Here is a 22,087-nt window from a genome sequence, read left to right on the forward strand (position 1 = left end):
ATTGATCGGTATCAAATTGCATATCATTTAGGATTTTATATATAATAGTTTACATGCATTGCATAGGTCATAATACCAAAGAGAAGAATGTATATTCTCCAAATAGAAGTGTGTAATAGGAAAGATAAGAAAGGGAATTGGATCATTGATACATATAATTATTCATCTTGGGTGCATGAGTCCAAGTATGAAGGCATCAAGGTGAAACCATATACCATTGAAGATGCATCAAAGGTAGTGAAAGGGTAGAATTTTAGCTTTGAGATAAATGAAGGTGGATTCTCACCTTGTGATGATTGCAGCATTGTGTAACATGTACTATGCACAAATAAAATACATGTTATATTCACAATAAGCATTAAATGAAACATTACAAATACTAAGTCTTTATAGTACATTGAGGATGAGCAGGTTGATGATATCTATGGGACTATTTTTCTTGTGTTCATAAAAGTATACCCAAGCAACTTATAGACGATCTTGTTTTTTTAAAAAAAATATTGGATATGTAAACATTGGATTTGAATGCAAACATTATATTATGGTTGACAACATAGGACCCTTGAGCATCTGTAAACACTGGATCTAAATAAAGTGGAATTGCCATTGTGCAATGGTGAGTTTTTGCACGTGCAACAATAAAATCTCAGAAGATATATTGAAATTTGTGAAGGAAAGAACCAACCCCCCAAAGAATGTATACCTAAGTTGGTTTGCACAAATTGCAAAATTTTCACATATATTTAAGGAATGTGAGGGTTTAAGACATACCAAGAGCATATACATAGCTACAAAATGCATTAGAGAATCGTCTAATGAGAATACTAGGCAAAAACTTAGATATGTGAAATTGCTCATAGTTCTAACATAGTAGAGTGTTGAGTCACAACAAGGGAAATGGATTTCAAGTGAGATTTGTATATCATTTTTTTAAAATTTAAAGAAAGGGTAAGCAGGAGTAAGAGAGAAGAGCATAAGTAGAAACACTGCAAGAGCTATGGAGGTTTGAACACGAGAGAGCAAGACCAATGTGTGGGAACTTCCAATAGTCACAATGTGTAAGATGCCTTCCCTTTATTATTCTTTACTATAATAGAATAATGAATAAAGATGATAGTGATGGGTGGTCTCGACTTGTAGTGTTTAGGTGTGTGAGCATTAAGTCTAAGATAAATATAGGTGGCTAGACACAAGTAGCCTTTAATCCCCCAACAACCTCCCAATTAAAGACAAGTGTACCTATAGTGAGGAGAAAAGTACAATATGTACATATAAGTACAATTGGATGAGGGAAGACATCAACTTATCCTACCCCCATCAACTTCCTAAGGAAGACATAATGTTCCATTGGGAAACGTTTAGTAAGAAGATCACCAAGATTCTCATCTAGAGAGATCTAGACAAGATTTATGTGCTTGTCCCTAATCACATATCTAATAAAGTGATTTTACACCTTAGTGTGTTTGGTCTTTATATGAAAGAGAAAATTGCGTGTCAATTGGATGGCACTCATAAAATCTAAACATAAAGTAGGAATCATAGAAGTTAGACCAAGGTTTATAACTAGACGGCCTAATCATAGGGCCTCTTTGGTAGCCTCAGTGGTGTCTACAATATACTCGGCCTTGGTAGTAGACAAGGTAGTGTATGTTTATATCCTAGACATCCAAGAAACAACACCTCTAGCAAAGTGAAGACATAGTCAAAGATGTACTTCCTACAATTCACACATCTTGTATAATTTGAATCAATGTAATTGATGACTCTAGTATCTTAACTGCCATAGCAAAGGCACAAGTCTACAATGCCCTCAATGTATCTCATGATACCCTTCACAATCTCCCAATGTTTCTAGCTAGGTGCCAGCATATAATGAGCCCAAACTTCCACTATAAATATTATGTCAGGTATAATGGCTATTATGGCATACAAGTTTCCCACTATAGATACATATGGAATCTTAGTCATCTCGGCCTTCATCATGTATTTAGGGACAATCTACTTGACTAACCTTCACATGAGAAGGTAAATATGTGCCAATGGGTTTATCACCTTGCATTTGGAACTACTGAAGTATCTTATGAACGTACTCCTTTTGCATGATAGGTAGAGGAGTCCCTTAGATCAATCTCACGGAATATACATATATTAAGTATATGAGAATCATGCTCCAAGTCCTTTATTTCAAAGCTTCTATTGAGTTCAGGCTTTAAGGTATCCAACTCATTATGAGCACTCCTAACAATTAGTATATAATCAACATAGAGTGCTATGATAGTAAGGCTACCATCATGTGCCTTCTTTGTGTAGAGATACACATATGTAGCAGTATGGAAATAAGATTGTAAATACATAAAGGCATGAAACTTATGATATCATTCCCTATGTGCTTCCTTAAGTCCATAGAGACTCTTTCCCTATCCTTTTCTACAAAGCCTTTAGGTTGCTACATATAAATGTCCTCATGCAGGTCTTCATGTAGAAAAAGACGTCTTAATATCTATCTTAGACAAGTCCAGGATCTAATTGTGCAACTAAGGCCAAAACCATTGAAAGAGAAGTCATTTTGACTAGGGGAGATAAGATCTCATAAAATTTAACTCCCTTTTTCTATTTAAGACCCTTTGCAACCAAACAAGCCTTATATACTAGCTCAGGATGATTAGGGGTGCTCTTCATCTTATACATCTACTTGCATGGTAATGCATGTTTTCCAGTAGTTGAGGAAATCAAATCCCATGTATGGTTTTTGTGTGATAAGTCAAACTCAAATTGCATTGGCCTCCCCAAGAAGAACCGTCACCTCTACATATAGCCTCCACAAAAGTAAGAGGCTTAGTAGAATTTGTAACCATGACATAATCCATAGAGGGCTCGTAATGATCATGAGGACATAAGGCTCTATAGAGCATTCCAAAACTAGCTATGGATCCTATACATCATGTCCATTCTATCCAATATCAATATGATCTTGCACAATAGGTGGACATTTGGAGATTGGAGTATCAACAACAACTGTAGGCTATCCAATAGGGGTTGGTTGTATAGTAATAGTAGGTTACTCTTGAAAGATCACCCTATGCACGTCAATCAATTGCTCAGGTTTCTTGTGCATATTATTCTCATGGGAAACACAATATCATGGCTGTGAATAACTTTCCTAGCATGTGGATCCCAATGCTGATAGCCCATCTCGCTTGCATTGCTATATCCAAGAAAGATGCATTTGATGCAACTTCTTGTGCTTGTCTTTGGGAATATGGAAGACTATCTCACATCTAAATACCCTCAAGTGTGCACATGAAGGATGCTTATTAGACCATATCTCCTTTGCAACTCTACCTCCAAGAGTAGTGGATGGGGATTTGTTAATCAAACAAAGTATATTAGTAACCGCATTTGCTAAAAAATTATGGGGCAAGCCTACATGATTGAGCATACTATAGACCCTCTCCTAAATGATCCTATTCATGTGCTTAGCAATATCATTCTAGGGTGGGTAGGAGTGGAGATGCAAACCACAACTCCAACCCACCACTGCCAAATTAAGCCCATATGGGGCCCATTCCTATGCACTACTCAGCAAGTGCAAAGCAACCGTTTTTATCGAGTTTGAGACTGTTCCAATGATTTTTTACGTGTTGCCAAATGCCAAAAACCCAGGCATAGAGTCACTGTTGGGGCGCACCCTCAAAAAGCAGACCTATTGCAATGTTGACTACGCGTCGCAGCGTATCCACCTCGCAATAGGCAACGCTCGCATTGTTACAGCTTTCAGCAAGGGCTGCACAACCTCATCACGGACCACCAAGCTACCGATAGAAACACCTGTAGGCAAGTCTAAGGAGGGGGGTAGTGCGCGGCCGCCACTCCCCGAGCTTCATAGACCACAACCCATAGCAGCCAAAGCTAAGGCCCCACAACCTCGCCTTCAATGGATGTCTAAACAACTGCAACAGCCGCCTAGGAGTCGACGCTCCTACCCTCATAAGACTAGAAAATCTAAACCTAGGAGGCCCAAATGCAGTTACAGGAATAGACGTGTAATCAGTCAAAGTTGGGTCTCCAAGGCCCTCTTGCGCGCACAAGGCTACTATGAGGGCAGTGCTTGGCTATGGATACCTAAGGCCTACGCGGCCAGAGGCACCACTCGTACACCAGCCTCAAGCTTGATCATCCCAAGAACCGTAGAACCTCAAAGCCGCATGCCGCAGAGTCCCAACCCGCAACCATCAAGCTCATCCATGCGCGAACCCACGAGAGTCGCCCACGCCTATGGACCCAAGCAACAACCACCGCCACAGGACTCATCACCCATCAGCGTCAATCCGACTTTCCAAATCTATTCTGAAAGCAGTAGGCCGTCACTCGAGACTGCTGCTAACATAGCCTTCGTCCCAGCGACCCAATCGCAAGCTCAAGAACACTTATCACCATAACTTTCCGTCGCCAAAGGCTCAAGTCCTACCAAACCTCAACCACTCGCAGGCCTTAGGCCCTCTTACGAGAGGAAATCCTTTCTCTCACTAGCAGCTGATTTAGTTGAGGAAACAGGGTATGACGTGGTGGACTGCATTAAGCGACTGGACGCCACTTTTGTGTCGCTAGCTCTAAGCTACGATCGCCTCGACTTAGGCCTATTGGATGAATCCTTCGCAGCCGAGGTTCAAACGATGCCTTGTTCTCGGGAAACGTTTGAATTTGCATTTGCAAAAGCCACTACCTCCGCTGCTAAGTTGCTCAGCAGTGAGATCTCAAAAGAGCAAGCAATCAAATAATGCCTCATCACGTTGTATGATCAGCGAACCACCTCTGCCATCACTGACCAAGAAGTGGCAGAGCTGTCAAAACTTGTTGAGATGAAATCCCAGTTCTTAAAACATTGGTACGCTCTTAGGCTACAATGGGAAGTTGAAGGATGCCGAGTAATGACCAACGCTGAGCAGCGATGCGCTATCAAAATAGCAGAGTACAACCCCACATATGTCTCGCCAACCTCATATCGAGTGTTAACCATGCTGTGGGGCTATCCTATAGAAGAACACATCAAGGGACACCCCTACCTCGACCGCTTGTTGACCGAGGAGGAATTATACATCGCTAGCCGAGTCAACTCAGGTGACTTCCTAACTGATGTTCTCACATACATCACCCAAGTGGGGATTAAACCCTTGGACCTGGACCGCAAAGCCCATTTTGAATACAACCCCAATTTCTATACTTGGCTCCTTCACAAGTAGCCCCTACACCTCCATGCCGAAAGCCCTTCACCTTCTAACCCTCAATCCTAGGAAGGATTCTTCTCAAACTGGAAGGGGAGGGGGTAAGGTGAATCAGATCAGAATCAATAAATCAAATCAAAGTCAGCGAAGCACGTAGACATACATTGTGAAAAACGGATGGGGTAGGAAAAGGGCATGAAAACCTTGAATTAAAGGGCAAAAGGTCAAAGTCTGAAAAAGGGAATCTGCATTAGATCTTAATGAATTCATTCAAAAGCATAGAGTTTTTTCTTTTTCAGCAATTATTATGTCCCAAGCACTAATGGGAATTATGGTGTATGATAGGAACAAGAAATGTCACAGCAGGACCGAGCCCACCGACTCCCTTTCACAGAGGAGGAGAGAACACAGTACAACATCAACCTGGAGAGTCGCGCCTACAATCAATTGAAATTCCAAACTATTCACAATTTGGAAGAATTAGTGGTCAAGGAAGAGGCGGCCAGGAGCGTCATGGAAAGCTGCAACCTCAAGAAGTACCTGGAATGTTTCGCACAAGAACCCGACCATACGAGCTGTGTGGAATTTCTCAGGTCCTACAACTGCGACAGCAAATGCAGCACTGTCACAGTGGGAAGAGGACAGAATGCTAAGCGAGTATTGGTTCGTCTAACCCCAGCCTTGGTGGAGAAGGCACTAGGGCTGGAACCAAAGGTGGAAAAAAAGCAGAAGAGGGATGTATACGCCATGCTAGGGATGAGAAAGGAGGACGTGCTGATGAACGACGGCATTAGTATCCAGGACATCCCCAATGCAGAGACCAGGTTACAGGCAGAATTCATACATGCGCTTTTCTCCAGCCAGCGCTACAATGCATTGATGCACCGGATCAGTGTACCAATACTAGAAAATGTAGCGGCCCATACCCTGCACAAAGTCGACTGGAATGGCTACGTATGCAAGACTATCGACCAGGCAGCTCGAGCGCTAGTCTTAGGAAGCATGCCAGCAGGAGGAGAATCCCCGATGTCGAAGGCCGCAGAAAGAAAGAGGGCTTCCTCCAAAGCCTCGTTCATCGCATACGGGGGTATCTTAACAGTGCTTATCCAGGAGACCGTGAAGGAAGTAGAAGAGGGGGAGGGGAAAACACCCGACAGATCACCTCCTCATCAACACCAGGAGAGGTCTAGTGATTATAGGATAGAGACAGAGGAAGAAGGGGAAGAACAGAAGAGCAAAAAGCAGGTCAAGGAGACTAAGAAAAAAGCAACGCAAAAGAAAAAGAAACAGGATGAAGGCCGTAAAAAGGAGAGGGAAGACTTGGAGAAAGCGAAATGACAATCCCTTAGGGAGACAGAGGAGAGAGAAAGGAAGAGGAAGCATGAAGAAGAAGAAACAATGGAGCAAGTTAGGCAGGCTAAAAAGGCGTCCAAGCAAGAGGCTAAAAGGAGAAGAAGAGAAGAGCAGGAGGAAAAAGAAAAACTAGAGGAAGAATACAAAAAAGCCGAAGAGGAAAGGAAAAGAAGAGTCGCGGAGGAGGAAGAGGAGTTAAGAAGAAAAGAGGAGGAGGACCTGGCCGAAGCTACATGCCGGTCCATCGAACAACAGTGCAACGCGGATGACCCAGAAGCCTGGAATCAGCCAAGGGAAGAGAGGCCTAGCTCCAGCATGCAGGCACCAGAACCCGTGCCCCCTGCAGTTCCAGAAGGAAAAGGCAAAGCGCCCCTGCATTCTATCCCCACCCTCATGGCACCCCTCGTTGAACCCATTACTCTCACCCCTAGCATCCCCACCAGCTTGGAAGTGTCCAACCTGGTGGCTTGGATGCAATACTTCATCAGCAAGGAAATGGCCCAAGGGAAAAGCACGAAAACTATGACCACGGGACCAAAAAGGCCAGCTGCAGATGCAAAATCGAGGCAGGACCAAAAGCGTTCGCGTATGGAGGCCTCAACCACCCCCACCCACACAACAATGATGCCACCAGCCAGTTATGACGAATACGTCGCTGAGCTGCTCTCCCAATTGGAGAGAGCGAAGGAGGAAAAAAGAATGGCGGTTGGCCGAGTTGGTGACAGAAAAAGAGTCAGTGGCGGCTTTCCAACTGGAGAAGACCTGCATCATCGCCATGCAGCAATGCTAAATATTTGAACTCAAGCAGGAATTGAAAGCAAAAGAGGACAAGGAAGAAAGCTACAGATAGTGGCTGGAGGATGAGAATCAAGAACTTGTGCAGATGCAGCGAGAGTACAAGCTCCTCCTGATGCAATCTAAGGAACTAGAGTCAAAAACCGCCACCATTGGGCAGATGATGGAGGAGCTGAATGCCAAAGAAGAGGAGAGAAGACAAGAGAGGGAGCAACAAAAAAAGGAGATCGAGTCCATGACTGGATCAGCTACGCCTCAGGAAGAAAGAGGAAGACAACATGAGCAAAGAGCTCAGGGCCCAGGAGCAGAAGCTCATAACCCTAGCTCAAAAGCAAGGGGAGAGCATGGAGGGAATGAGCAAAAGGGCCAAGGAATGGGCTACGCAGAACGAGACACGGGTAAAGGCACTGGCGCAGCGCCTCGCCTTAGTGGAGAAGGAAAAAATCTTGGCAGAAAGCAAAGCGGACGCTGCCCAGGCAGCTTTCACCGCCCAGCAACAGGCCTTCCTCAATACACTACTGGATACAACTCAACCAGAGGGAAAGGAGCCGTTGGAGGTGGTGAAGAAGAAATTAAGCATCGCACGCAGAGCCCTGCATGCGGGGCTGCAGATGCCACTGCAACCCGCAGAGGTTAGGCTGGCAGTTACAGTACAGAGATAGAGCAGAGATAGAGCAGAGACAGAGTAGAGATAGAGTAGAGATAGAGGCTCTACAGAAGATCTACAAAAGGTTATCAGAACCTCATAACTCATACTCAAACTATTCCAAACTCTCAAAAACTATTCAATAAGCTTTCAAAAGATCTCAATCTTCATCAATCATCAATCCATGCTTCATACAGAAGACAATCAGAACAAAATAGAAGCTATACAGAAGGTATATAGAATCAATCAGAACCTATCAGAACATCACAGAACCTCATATTTCCACTAAGAATCATCATGAACTTCTAAAACATAATCAATATCATCCAAAAAACTCTCAAATACTTCCCTTACAAATCATACATCACTCTAAATCCATCAAAAATCAATCATTCAGTCCTCAAAAACAACAAAAATCAGTCATCAAAATTTCAGTCTTTTTCCACTCTCAACATATCCCCACACTTAGAAAGGAAGTGTCCTCGCGACCTAAGGAAAAGAAGAATATAAGTTCACTAATAAAGAGCTAAATTTTTATCTTCTATCAGATATTCAATAATCTTGCTAAAACACGACCCCAACTTATCACCTGTATCTGATAGAAAAAACTACTAAAGGAAAGCTTCCATTATTCAATAACTCATCTGATTATTCATTTAAAGCCATAACAAAATTTTAAAGGATATAAGAGATTCTCTTAAGCTTTCCACCATAGGCTTTCCATCCACCAGTAATCTTTTGAAAAGAGCTCTTGAATAAGTATTCGCAATCAACACGAACTCATCACATACAATTAAGACAACACATACACAAACACTAACACAACCATCTGAATGATACCTCCAAAAAGAGATATATCATTGAGAATCTTCCAAAATACATTGTAAAGGCATCAATGAAGATGATCCCTTTTAAAGGCTTGGTGGTTTCAGAAGCGATCCATGGAGAAGGATTCATTAACAAATGTCTTGGGAGGATTTTGAAAAAACTGCAAGTAGCACATCCTTTCTAGCAAGATAAGGTATCTGCTAGGGAGACATAAGGCATGAAAGTACAGGACATCCAACTGGTGGGAGTCAATGTTCACATTGACATTCATACAAAGTTTTGGAATGGCCTTTTGATCATTATGAGAATGCCTATGCATATATGCTAGATACAAAGCAAAATGAGCTGACAATCTCACCGAAGGATCCAGAGATTGTGAATATTGGTGAGCAAAATGAATATAATTCTGGTATGCTTGACTGGCAATTGTCCAATCTCCTGGAATTATTGACCAGTTTATCTGAGGTCCTATAAAATAATCACTCGAGCTCCATCCTTGTCTTCTTGGAATCTGCTAATCAAACCCTTCAAATCCACTAACCAACTGAGGGGGTTGAGAGATAGAAGTGGCAGGAGATGGAAGTGGAATAAGTAAAAGTGGATGAAGAGATGGGTCGGCAAAATCATAAAAGGAAGAATAGGTTAAAGAAGGAGTGGCTGAAAATTTTAGGAAATCAGTTAGAAAGGGTGTTAATTGATAAATAGGAAAGGTAGAAGGTACATGGATAGAGGGAGAAGGGAATGGTGGAGAAGGGGAAAATACTCTATCTTCAATAAAAGAGCAGTATATAAAGATGGGAATTTGAGGAAAAGTTTGAGCTTTTCATGTAAAAGGCCAACTTCTGTAATTGATAGTGGACAAATAAAGAATGGTCCAGAGGAACATATTCCTGGAATTGCTCAAATGTAGGCTATAGCAGATCCATCATGGACTGCAATCTTTCCACTTTATCTTGGAAGAGAGGACACAAGGTAGCCTGTCTTTGAAGAACTGCCAAGTCCTATTGTGAGAGAGAAGGGATCAAGGGAACATTAGGGCTTGGAGGAACAGATCGTGACTGTGCCAGCTGGTCTTGCAACTGCTTGATTTGGGAAGTTTGTGATTTCACTGTGTCATTAGCAGTCTATAAGGCTGAAAGTTTTACATCTAAGAGAGTTTGAAACTCTTACGCTTCTTTGGACATCCTCTCCTTCTCCTCTGAGATTCGAGTAACCTCTGATTGAGCCTCTGTTAAACTGAAACTTCAAAGAAGATATCTCATCTCGTTGGGTTTCAATCAGTTGGGTTTGTTGCTCCATCTGCTTAAACAGATCTACCAGGGTATCTTTAGCAGAGGCTAACTCGGATGTTGCCTTATGCAATTGGTCTTTAGATTGCATTAGTTCTTTATAAAAGGAAGCATACAGCTGTTGAACACAGGCTGCTCTCACTGATAGTTCAATGGAACTCTGAATGTCTTTACATAGGAAAGGAATGGCATCTCCCGATACTAGACTGTGTAGTGAGGGGACTGATATGTCCAAGGAACCTTCTCTATGTGCTCTGAACAGGTTGTTACATGTGAGATAAGCAAGGAGATCACTACCAGAGGTAGCAGGAATTGTCACTGAAGGAAGAACTGAAGGAGCTTTATCTGCTACCCGCTTCAAGCGTTTACGCTGTATGACCAGGGGAGGAGGATAATCCATATCCTCTATATCAATTGGTTCTGACTCATCTGAAGGTGGAGGAGGAGGTACTGGATCAGATGGAGGAGGCGGAGGTACACTCTTCTGTAAACCTGAGTAGGTCAAGAAGGCAGACAAGTAGGATCCATAGGTGACATTGGTAACATTGCCCCTGGTTACTTTAACGAAATGTTGATCCATCTTAGTGAGTAGGTAAGTGCTCCAATCAATAGCTACTCCTTTTAACACCATCCTTGAAGCTGTAAAGAGCTCTTTTGACAAGTAATGGGATGACGTTTTTGTAGGCATAAACTTGTCTTGGAGAAACTGACAGACCAACTTCCACACAGGTTCAATGATCATGGAAAAGGAAACTCCTGAAGTGTTGATCACCTTCTTGACATCCAAAATTTCATTGGTCTATTTTTGTAATAGCTTCAAAATCTCCTCGTTAGAGAAGAGCTGGCGAGTTGTAACAAAGGGTTCACCTTTGTAGGGAAGAGACATAGCCTTCCCTAACCCTCGAGGTGTCAAAGTCATGGAAGTACCCTGGACGAGTCCCGACTTCTTGCTGTATGAGGCCAGGAACTCATCACACATGGATGGATCTTCTGGAAGCAAGGGAAAGGAGGCAGCCACGAAAGTCGCAAGTCCCGCCTTCGTGAGAGGCTCAAAAGTGAGTAGGGAAGAGTAATCCCTACTGACCAGTGGGACATACTGGATAGGGGGAGGAGCGTGAGGCGCCATTCAGATGGTAAACACACACACCACAAACACAGACAGCCACAAAGAATGCTTGCAAAACAACCAAAGGGCTATAAAAAAAGAATCAATCCAAAAAGAAGGACACTCATACAAACATAGACGTAACTAACCCAAGGACCACCCCAGACAATACACAGCCTAGAAAAATTTCGGCATGACCTCTACACATATGCGACCGAAAGCTTCATGCGATGCAACATGCAAGCACCCAAATCTCCATATCAGGCAATAAAGGAAAAAACTACACATCGTACCCGTAATCGTAACACATGGACAAATCAGACTACCATAAAAATGATCATGAAGACGTGACCATAACTTGTCCATCAGTGTCAGCTAATAGACTTTTACGCACCCATCCCACGAAGTGAGTTTATTAAAAAGGGGGAAAAAAGTACAGTTAAGGGGAATTACGTTAATGAAGGGTTCATTTTAATAAATTATTAACAATGGGTGACATTGTATTAGCTTATAAACCTTAATAAGAAAACAACGGCTCCTTTTGAAAAGTTTAATTACAAATTATTAAGTTGAAACGGTGCTTTAGTGCAACCCGGACTACGATGCCCAGACTGGGTCTCTAAATGCAAATTCCTTAATTAAAAATTAAGAGTGATGTGGAGCGCTTTTTTGCCAGCGCGTGCTTTTGTGACGGCTGGTTCATTTTTATTACAAATTAAAGTGCCTCTTAAGCGCACATAGCGCATGCAAAGTGAACGGTTGGTTGAGTTTTATTATTATGAAATTGTGTGTTTAGCACGAATGCACGTGGAAAATGTGGGTGAATAAATAGTTTATTTTAGCAATTAATTTGTGATTAGGGGAGAAATGAAAATAAAGAAAGCAAATAAAATAAATACCTGGAAGGGGTGTGTATACAATGACCTGAAGGTGCACGGAAGAGTCTCCCAAAAGCAATGAATCCAGTAAAAGAAAAGTAAAGACCACTGACGGAACAACAAAGACAACACCTTAGTGGATGTGGCGATTATTATTATTATTTACTTTATTATGATTTATTAGTATTTTTTGAATTTTATATGTTATTGGGTGGGTATTTTAGGGGGTATTATGTGTGGGGGTTGGAGTTATGTGTGTTTTTTTGGATTTGATTTTTAAGAAATTGTATGTGGTTGTTTGTTTTTTTTTTGAAAAGGAAGAATAATGAAATATGGATATATGATGAAGGAAAAATAAAATGGCAGCCAGTTAGGAAATATCCACAATTTATGGTATGAAAATAAGATTTGGATTTTTATGTGTAATCTGTTATGTTTGTTTGTGGTTTGTTTATTTAGTAATTTTTGTTTGTTGTTTTTTTATTTTTGTTTTTTTTTTAAAATATGGGGGCCGTATATGAAAATATTTTAAACTGAAAAATGAATAGAAAAAGGTCAGGGGGTGGGTGGAATTGTTTAGATTTTTTTTTGTATTTTTTACTAATTTTAAATGAAATTTTTGTATTTTTGTAGATAATTTTGAATAAATTAGCAAATATTTAATTTTTTGTAAATTTGGGGGTGGAAATTTCCACCGAAAAAATTTCCAAAAATTGGTAGAAATCGAAGGGAATTTTTAAAAAATTTTCTGAGTGGAAATAAATTTATAAATTAATTAAATCAGGAAAAACAGCTTAGTTTGGTAAGTAGGGTCAAATCAAGTCAGATAAGTCCGGTTAGTCTAGATAAGTCATGTAAGTCAGACTAAGTCAAATCAGGTTAGTCAAAGGGAACTAAGGTTGTTTGGGTTAGTCAAAGTCAGGTAAGTAGGCTAAGTCAAGGCAGGTCAAGTTAGTCTAAGTTAGGTAGGTAGGCTAAGTCAAGTCTGTGGGGACTAACCTAAGGGGGGTTAGTTTAACTAGGCTAAAGTTAGTTTAACTACGGTAGGGTTAGTGTAACTGAACTAGGGTTAGTTTAACTAGGGTAGGGGTAAGTAACCTAAGTAGGGTTAGGTGAACCTAATTAGGGTTAGTTTAACCTAATTAGGGTTAGTTTAACCTAAGGAGGGTTAACCTAACTATGGAGGGGTTAGTTAACCTAGGGGGGATTAATGTAACTATAGGGGGGGGGGGGTTTTAGACTAACTAGGGGGGTTAGTGTAACTGGGGGGGGGTTAGTGTAACTAGGGGGATTAGACTAACTTAAGTAAGGTTAATTAAACTGAAGTAAAGTTAGTTAATTTAATTGTGGTTAGGTAAGTTAGGTGTGGTTAGGTGACTAATGTGTGGTTAGTGGGCTGACCTGTAGAGTTACAGGGAGGAGGAGGAGGAGGAGGAGGAGGAGATGGCGGCCGGTGGCGCAGGAGGGCAAGGTTGCAGAGCCGGGCGCGGGCAGAGCCGGCGGTGGGAGGCTGCAGACGGAGGGGAGAGGGCAGAAACGCCAAGCAAGGGAGGCGAAGTCGAGGCGGGCGGCGCTGAGCCGGGGCGTGTGGAGTTTGATGGCGGCGGCGGCTGGCACTGCACACGGCGACGGCTGGTCGTCAACGGCGGCGGGGGTCGTCAATGGCGGCGGGGGTGCCGCTAAGGGGCGCGCGGCCGGCGGCAAGGAGGGGAGGGAGGCTCTGTGGGCACGCGGGCGGCGGCAAGGAGGGGAGGGAGTGGGAGGAGGAGACGTCGAGGGGTGCCGCTGAGGGGCGCGTGGCCGGCGGTAAGGAGGGGAGGGAGGGGGAGGAGGGTGGAGGGAGGAGGGGAAGGAGGGAGGCAGAGGGGAAGGGAGGGGTAGGAAGAAGAGAGGGAGGGGAAGGGAGGGGCAGGAGAAGCAGAAGGTGGAGGAGATGGTGGGGGAGGGTCGGGGAGAGAGAAAGAGGGGAAGGAGAGAGAAAGAAGAAATAAGAAGAAGAAAGAGAGGGAGTTGGTTGGGACGAGGGGGGGTGCCCGTTGGGTGGTTTATTTAAAAATAAAAAAAATTATGAATTAATAAAAAAATGAATTAAGGGAGAAAGAAAAAAGAGGGAAAGGGGCCATGCGCCCGTCCCGCGTGTGTGCACGGGGCAGGGGTAAAAAAATTTGCATTGGGGGGACCCAATGGGGCGGGGACGTCGATACGCAAGTTGCGGATGAGAGGGAGCATCTCGAGACACGAAAAAACGAAAACGCATGCGTTCACGCGCAAGGCGAGGCACGCGAGAACACGAAAAAACAAAGCAAAATTAATAACTCATAACCCGTTCGTCGAAATGAAAATCCGTCAAAAGGAAAAAGGGGATGAGAGAGGAGGGGAAAATGATGGAAAAGTAAGACGGGGTGTCCGGAGGAAAATGAGGGCGTCACATGGGAAAAAAGCAAAAAAACAGGCCCGAAAACACATACGGGGATTAATATCGGAAAATCTGCTCGCCAGAATGCAGGGCGGAAAGAAGAAAAAAGTTGTAGAAGAATGTGACCAACAACCCTATCTCGTCAAAACACAGTTTTGACCGAGATAGGACGCGTTCACATGGGAAAAATGGAAAAATAGCACATGAAAACGAGGTCAGAAATTAATAACAAAAAATCGATTCACTAGAACAGAGGGTAGAAAAAAAGAAAAATGTGCGAGGGAAGGGGGGCACAAGGTTGTCACACCAAAACTGAGTTTCAGGGGATTAGGAGGGGTTCACAGGCAAAAAACACAAAAAATGCATTAAAAAACACTTGGAAAAATTAATAACTAAAACTTTGGCAGTCAGAAAAGGGGGGAGGAAAAAGGAAAAAGTGGGCGGAAGGCTGGTAGGACACGACTGCCAAATCAAACTGGAATTTCGGTGAAAATAGGGCAGGTTCACATGGAAAATTGTGAAAAATAAGCACGAAAAAGACGCGAAAACTCGCAAAAATTAATAACAGATGAACCGTATATCGAAATGACACAGAGTAAAAAGAAAAAATGTCAGGGAGAAGGTGTAGGTCAGGCCTAACTCAGCAGATCAGGGTTCCAAAGCAAGTAAGATGCATTCACATGGAAAACTGTCCAATTTACGTAAAATACTTCAAAAATTAATAACTTGAGAATCATTTGTCGGAACAGGGGTTGGTAAAAAGGAAAAATGGTCTATTCAAAGGGATGAATATGGCTATAAGTTTGGAGTGGAATTTTGGGTAATGTAGGATACGTTCACATGGAAGGACAACAAAATCAGGAAATGAAGGAAAACTACAAGGGAACGGCCCCAAGGGTGGGTTAAAAATGAACGGGTGGGTGGGGAAGGGACCCCATCAGGGTAAAAGCAGGGCAAGCATAGATGCATTATCAGGTTAAGACAAATGCAGAGGGGTATGCAATGTAGAAGCGTAGGGACGCGTCTCCACACTTAAAACCTTAACGGATAGGGTTGACCGAGCAACATGGACCTAGTACCACACAACAGACCAACCGCTAACGTCCCCACAATAGACCAACCGCTAACGTCCCCACACTTAAAACATGACTGTGACAACAGAAGGTATAGGGTTAGAAAAACTTGGCCCATATTGCCGAGAAGGAATGTCGACTATCGAGGTTGCATCTGGAGGCGTCGTTGGCTGTAGGAGGTAACAAGGTATCCTCACAGCACACATTCTTCGGCCTTCGTGGCAGGGATCACGCAGCAGCACCCAGGGAGGTAGCTGGTTGAAGGAATCGCAGGAAATTCGTCGATGGCGAGGGATACTGTGCTCAACTCACGGTCACTCATATGGAATGAAAGAGCAGGCACTCGCCCCATGACTAATATCACGCGAGGAAATGATGAGGAAACCCAGAGCTCACACTCGGTTTAGGACTCGACAAAAGAATTGTGCAGAGGGAGTATGCCAGGGTGCACAATTGATGGTGTATCAGTGCGTCCAACCCGTCTGGCATAGGTGCAATGAGAAAGGCCAGAGATCCTTGTAGTGCAGTGTATAGAATAGAATTATGTGTCATGTGTTGATGGCAGAAACCCAGTCCATGGGTGCATAGGGAAACTGGAACGTACCTGACTCCAAGGGTCGTAACATCCCTCAATCCTCACCTCTCGGTAATTGATTGAAGAAACTCCAGTCACACTCAGCCCACCCTCTGTCTCACGCTCTGTTGAAAGATACACAGGGCAGCCATGTCTTGAAACCCATTGATGTAATCCTCACAATCACTTGTGCAAAGGTTGTATGCCTTGTGCGCATTTGATGGTGCAACTGTGCATCCCGCCTAGTGCCGGCATACAGTGCAAGAAGGAAGGCCAGGGAGCCTTATAGTGTAGTGCACAAGAACAAATCGTGCTTTGTGCATTGAGAGGTCCTTCCCATACGTTTGCAACACTCCGTTCACACTTCTCACCTCTCATTTGATTTAAAGGGAAAGACTGGTCACTCACCCCACCCTCTGTTTCACGCTGTGTTAGATTCAGAGGGCAGCCCATACTCACATCCCCATCCTGTTAGGATGAAAGCTCACATCACTCAAGGGGTTGGTGATGAAGATCATGTCGACGGTTGGTGTCATCAGGATCTTGAAGCCGAGGCGTACCCACGGAGGCAGCCTACAAATCCCGTACTTCAATGATTGGTAAGAAGAGTCGTCTGTTAAGAAGGGCAGACGGACTGATATTGTAGAGATAGCGCACCAAGGGAGGTGGCTTCAAATTGATTGCTGAAGAGGTTCTGCTGGTGAGTCAGCTATCCTGAACTGCGGGGTGTTACCACCTTTTCCACAGTCAGCTTCTCGCCCAAGGGTGTTTCCACCTTTTCTTGGAACGAGGCCTGTTATGACAGGGAATTTCTTCCTTTTCTCCCATAACAGTTTCGTTTGTTTTTTTTTCTTTTGCTTTTTCTTTTCTCATTTTTTTTCTTTAAAAAAAACTTTTTTTTCCTCTTTTTTTTCTTTTTTATTTCTTAATAAAGGGCATGGTAGAAATACCATATATCAGGACCAACCCCGACACTGTTGTTGGATCAGATGAGAAGGGGTGAGATGGTTTTGCGAGAGGGTAGCAGAATGAGACCGCCTCATGAGGAGAATCATAAGGGCTATCAGAAGCACGACAAAAAAGACAGTGCGATGCCCAAAAGGAAAGGGGTAGGTTGACTGTGATTGTTAAGATCCCCAGGGAGGGAAATACTTCTTTAGGCGATATCCATTGATGAGGAAAGGATCATCAGAGGCATCAACGGTCTGCACCTGAATAGAGCCGTTAGAATTGATGGCTAGTACCTGGTACGGGCCCATCCACCGTTTTTGGAGCTTGCCAGAAAACTTGCTAAATCTCGAATCATAGGCTAGAATAAGATTACCTTCTTTGAACTCCTTGTGCTTGATGAAACTGTCATGATAGGCCTTGCGTCGTGCTTGAGTGGTTTCCATGCACTGTAGGGCCATCCGCCGTATTTCGTCCAAGCATTCCAAGTGTAGGAGACGACATTGCAGTGACTCACTATCTCCCAAGCGTTCTTTAACTGCCACTCGCAAGGAGGGCAATTCCAGCTCAACAGGGAAGACGGCTTCTGTACCATACACTATCTGGAAAGGGGTCTGTCCTGTAGCTGCCTTATGGGAGGTTCTGTATGCCCAGAGGGCCTCTGTAAGTCGATCGTCAAGGTCATGACGATGTGCGGCAATCGTTCTTGTCAAAATCGAGCAAAGGATGCGATTGGTGACTTCAACTTGGCCATTGGCTCTGGGGTAATAGGGAGTGGACTTACGATGGTGGTAGATCTTATACAGTTCCATCAGCTCCTCCATGATTTTGTTAAGGAAATGAGTCCCTTTATCACTTACCAGCTCGAGGGGACTACCAAAACGGGTGATAATATTCTCGTACATGAACAGTGCGACACTATTACCATCGTCCCGCTTTAGGGCTTTAGCTTCATACCACTTTGTGACATAATCCTTACATACTAGGATGTATCTGTTCTGCTTCCGTCTGGTGGGTGGATCAATGGGACCCACAAAATCAATCCCCCACTTCTCAAATGGCTTTAGGGGGAGAATGGGTTGCAGTGGCATGTCACTTGTTTTGGTGGGTTTTCCCATTCGCGCTGACAAGCATCATATCTCTTACAATAATCATATGCATCCTTGTGGAGGGTCGGCCACACCAGTATCCTGCTAATAGAGCTTTCCTGGCTGTCGCTTCTCCTGCGAAGTATCCACCACATGGTTCATCATGGCATGCTTTCAATACTATGCCGATTTCATCCCCTGCAACACATCTTCGCAGCACTTCATCTTTGCCTCTTTTGTACAGTGCATCGCCTAGCAAAGTGTAGGGGGCTGATTCTAAGAGAAGCTTCTGCCTCTCACGACTTGAGATGCCAGGAGGATACTATTGAGTTGCTAAGAGGTTGGCTATGTCTACATACCAGGGAGTAACTGTTTCCACTAGAAACAAAGAAGCATCAGGAAGGTCCGGATCATCTTGTTCCTCTTCTTCTGTTTGAGGGATCCATGATAGATGATCGGCTAGGACATGGGAATGGCCAAGCTTAGTGACTACTTCAAAATCAAAATCTTGGAATAGGAGCAACCATCTCATAAGTCATCCTTTAACATCTTCTTTGTTCATTAAGAAGGACAAGGCTTCATGATCCACACAGAACTTGAAATGTGTGGACAATAGATAGTGTCGAAACTTCTCCAGTGCAAACACCGTTGCCAAGCACTCAAGCTCTCCACTGTGTAGTTTCGTTCCCTATCAGTGACCTTTTGGCTTGCATAATATATCAGTTGATCTAATTTAGAAGGGCCCTTTTGACATAGGACAGCGCCTAGCCCTTCAATTGATGCATCTGTGTGCACATGGAACTCCTTCATCCAGTCAGGTGACTGTAAAATAGGTGCTTGGATCAAGCACTGTTTTAGGGTATTAAAGGCCTCTTCACAGTCATCCATCCAAAGGAAATCGGCTTCTTTTCTTAGGAGCTTGTGCAGAGGGGCTACCTTAGTTGCAAAATGTGCAATAAATCTTCTGTAATAGCTCACATGGCCAAGAAATCCTCTCAATTGCTTGAGGTTTGTTGGTGCTGTTAAGACGGCAATCTTTTCAATCTTTGTCGAGTCTGTTGCAATTCCTTGTGCAAAGACAATATGGCCCAAAAGCACTCCCGAAGAGATGCCAAAGACACATTTGTCGGGGTTGAGAGAGATCCCATACTCTTGGCATATGTCAAAACATTGCTCTAGGTGTCCCCAGTGCTCACGGATCAAACTATGGACACAGAAGTCATCAAGATACACCTCAATGAAATCATGGAGATGATTCTGGAAGGCAGCCATCATTACTCGTTGGAAGGTGGTAGGAGCATTACAGAGTCCGAATGGCATCACTCTGTAGGCATAGGTCCCCCATTCTATGGTGAAGGTTGTTTTAGATTGGTCCTCTTCTGCTATTTGGACCTGGATATATCCACTGAATCCATCCAAGAGGGAATACAGCTCATGGCTTGCCACTGTGTCTAACAGTTGGTTTGTAAAAGGGATTGGAAATGATCCTTCTTCGTCTTCGAATTGAGCTTTCGAAAGTCAACACATATTTGAAGTATCCCGTTCTTCTTGGGTACTACCACAATGGGCGAAACCCATTCACTGTTAGCCACGGGATAGATGAACTCTGCTTCAAGAAGTTTCAATAATTCGGCCTTCACCAGAGCAGAGTAATTAGGATTCATTCGTCTTTGTCTTTGCCTTACAAGTTTTGCATCAGGCTCTAGGTCAATGTGATGTTGGCATACTGTGGGATCAATCCCCTTTAGGTCTTTATATGACCAAGCAAACACATCTAAGTTCTCCTTGAGTAGATCTCGCAAGACCACTAGTTCTTTTTCTGGAAGATTGAGACCCACTTTTAGCTGATGTTCAGTACCCTCAGTATCCAGGAACGTTACTTGTCTTTCACCTTCCACTTTGTGGATAAATGTCCCACGGATTGCTTCTAGGTAGAGGTCTGACTCTTTCAAGAGAGTCGGATCCTCGTCTGATGTCCCACTAGAACTAGTGTCCTCCTTCTGAACAGATGACTCATTTGTCTGTTTAAGTTGTTGGAAGGTTATCAGAGCTTTGTTTGCTTTTGTGTAAGTGGTGATCTCTTCAGGACTCAAGGCTTCATCTTCAGAGGATGCGTCCATGAATGTCATATAGCACGGACCTGCTAGAGGCCTTGACTTTGAGGGCTTGGGATTCTATTGGCAGGGGGCATAATCATCATCTTTTCTTTGGACTGAACAGTCAGGACGACAGGAGCCACTGGTGAACTTAATTTTTATGCTTTTAATCCATTGCTTATACAAATTCTATATACTTTGTGGTCCATTGATCAACCCAAACAGAACCATGATCATTCCATCCAGTACCTTGATATATTCGGCCTCTGAGGTCTATGTAGGGGCATCAACAAGATCATCCTCTATCAGAGGAAATTCATCATCTGTACTTTCATAACTGCTTCATTTTCTTCCTCATCAATTTCATCCTCATCCTCTGGAGGCTCTGTCTCTGCTTCTGTAGAGGCTCTGTAAGAGAAGAACAGATCTTCTGCCTCTGCATCTGCTTCTGCTTTTGTCACCAGTTCTGACTCTGCTTCTGCCTTTGACTCTGGCTTTGTATCTGTTACTGTCTCTGTATCCGCTCTGTCTCTGTTCTGTAGCTGCTCTGTATCTGCTTTGTCTCTGTACTGACTCTATTCTGTAACTATACTGTCTCTGTACTGACTCTGCTCTGTCTCTACGACTGTCATGTAACAGGGGAAACAGTAAATCCATGTTTCTATTTCACTGTTAGAGGTGATTTCAGAAGTTAATTCTAGTTGAGGCAGGAGGTATTCTCCCATGGACAAGGATTTTACTTCCCTTGGCAGTTGGCTTACAGTGCCCACTATTAGGGACCGTGCCTCTGTTTTCTTAGGAAAGATTTGCTTAACAGCTTCTTCATCTCCTAATGTACCATTTGTTGCCTCATTAGAGGAGTCAGTTATGACTTCAATGGATGTGGATCCATTGCCTTTTTGCGATCCATACAGCTTTAACACCGCTTTGTTGGGTCCTCTGCCTAGGGTTAGGGTTCCTTTGAACCAGTCCGTCCTGGCTCTTGCTTCAAAAAGCTAAGGTCTTCCCAATAGCAGAGGGTATGAAGTCCCATAATTTCAGACAAATCACCCTGCATATTGATCTCTTCAGTAATCATGAGAGAGATCAGCTCATCAAAATCTAGAAATGGCTTCCGTACATATACTAAAGTAACAAATGATTTCCATGCCTTCTCACTGTTAAGGCCACTCAGAGTGGATGAAACCAAATCATCATCATTCGGCATTGCATCAATCGCTGCTAAAGCATCTGCAATGCTCCTCACCTTCAACACATACTCATTGACAGACATTTTCCCTTTTTTCAAGGCATTCAACTCTTGCTTGAGTTGAATCTTTCGTGCATTTGTATTTACTGAAAACATACTCTCAAAAATTGTCCAAGCTAAATGTGAAGTTTCTGCATTCTTGATGATATGTCCCAACATAGTATTATCAATGACTGCAGATAGCCAGTACATCACCTTTTTGTCTTTCGCATTCCACTCTTTCCATGCTTTTAACTCATCTGCAGTCGCAGGGATACCCAGCTATGGCTCCTTTTCTTCACCTGAAACAAATTCATAAAGGCCGTTTCCACTGAGGAAGTTCTTCACACGGAACTTCCACGAAGGGTAGTTGTTCTTGTCGAGCTTCTCAATAATGGGATTACCACTGTTCTCTGCCATTATCACAAACAAGGATATAACATAGCAAGCTAGTCTTCTGCAACCTTTCACAACATGTGCACAACACTACACGAAGCAACCTTTTTCACTGATTGCTCAATAGTACATGTAATCTGCAACTTGTTTGC

This window comes from Lygodium microphyllum, chromosome 12 (assembly GCF_053477565.2).
Source record: "Lygodium microphyllum isolate KBCC chromosome 12, Lygodium_microphyllum_v1.1.10, whole genome shotgun sequence".
Taxonomy (NCBI): Eukaryota; Viridiplantae; Streptophyta; class Polypodiopsida; order Schizaeales; family Lygodiaceae; genus Lygodium; species Lygodium microphyllum.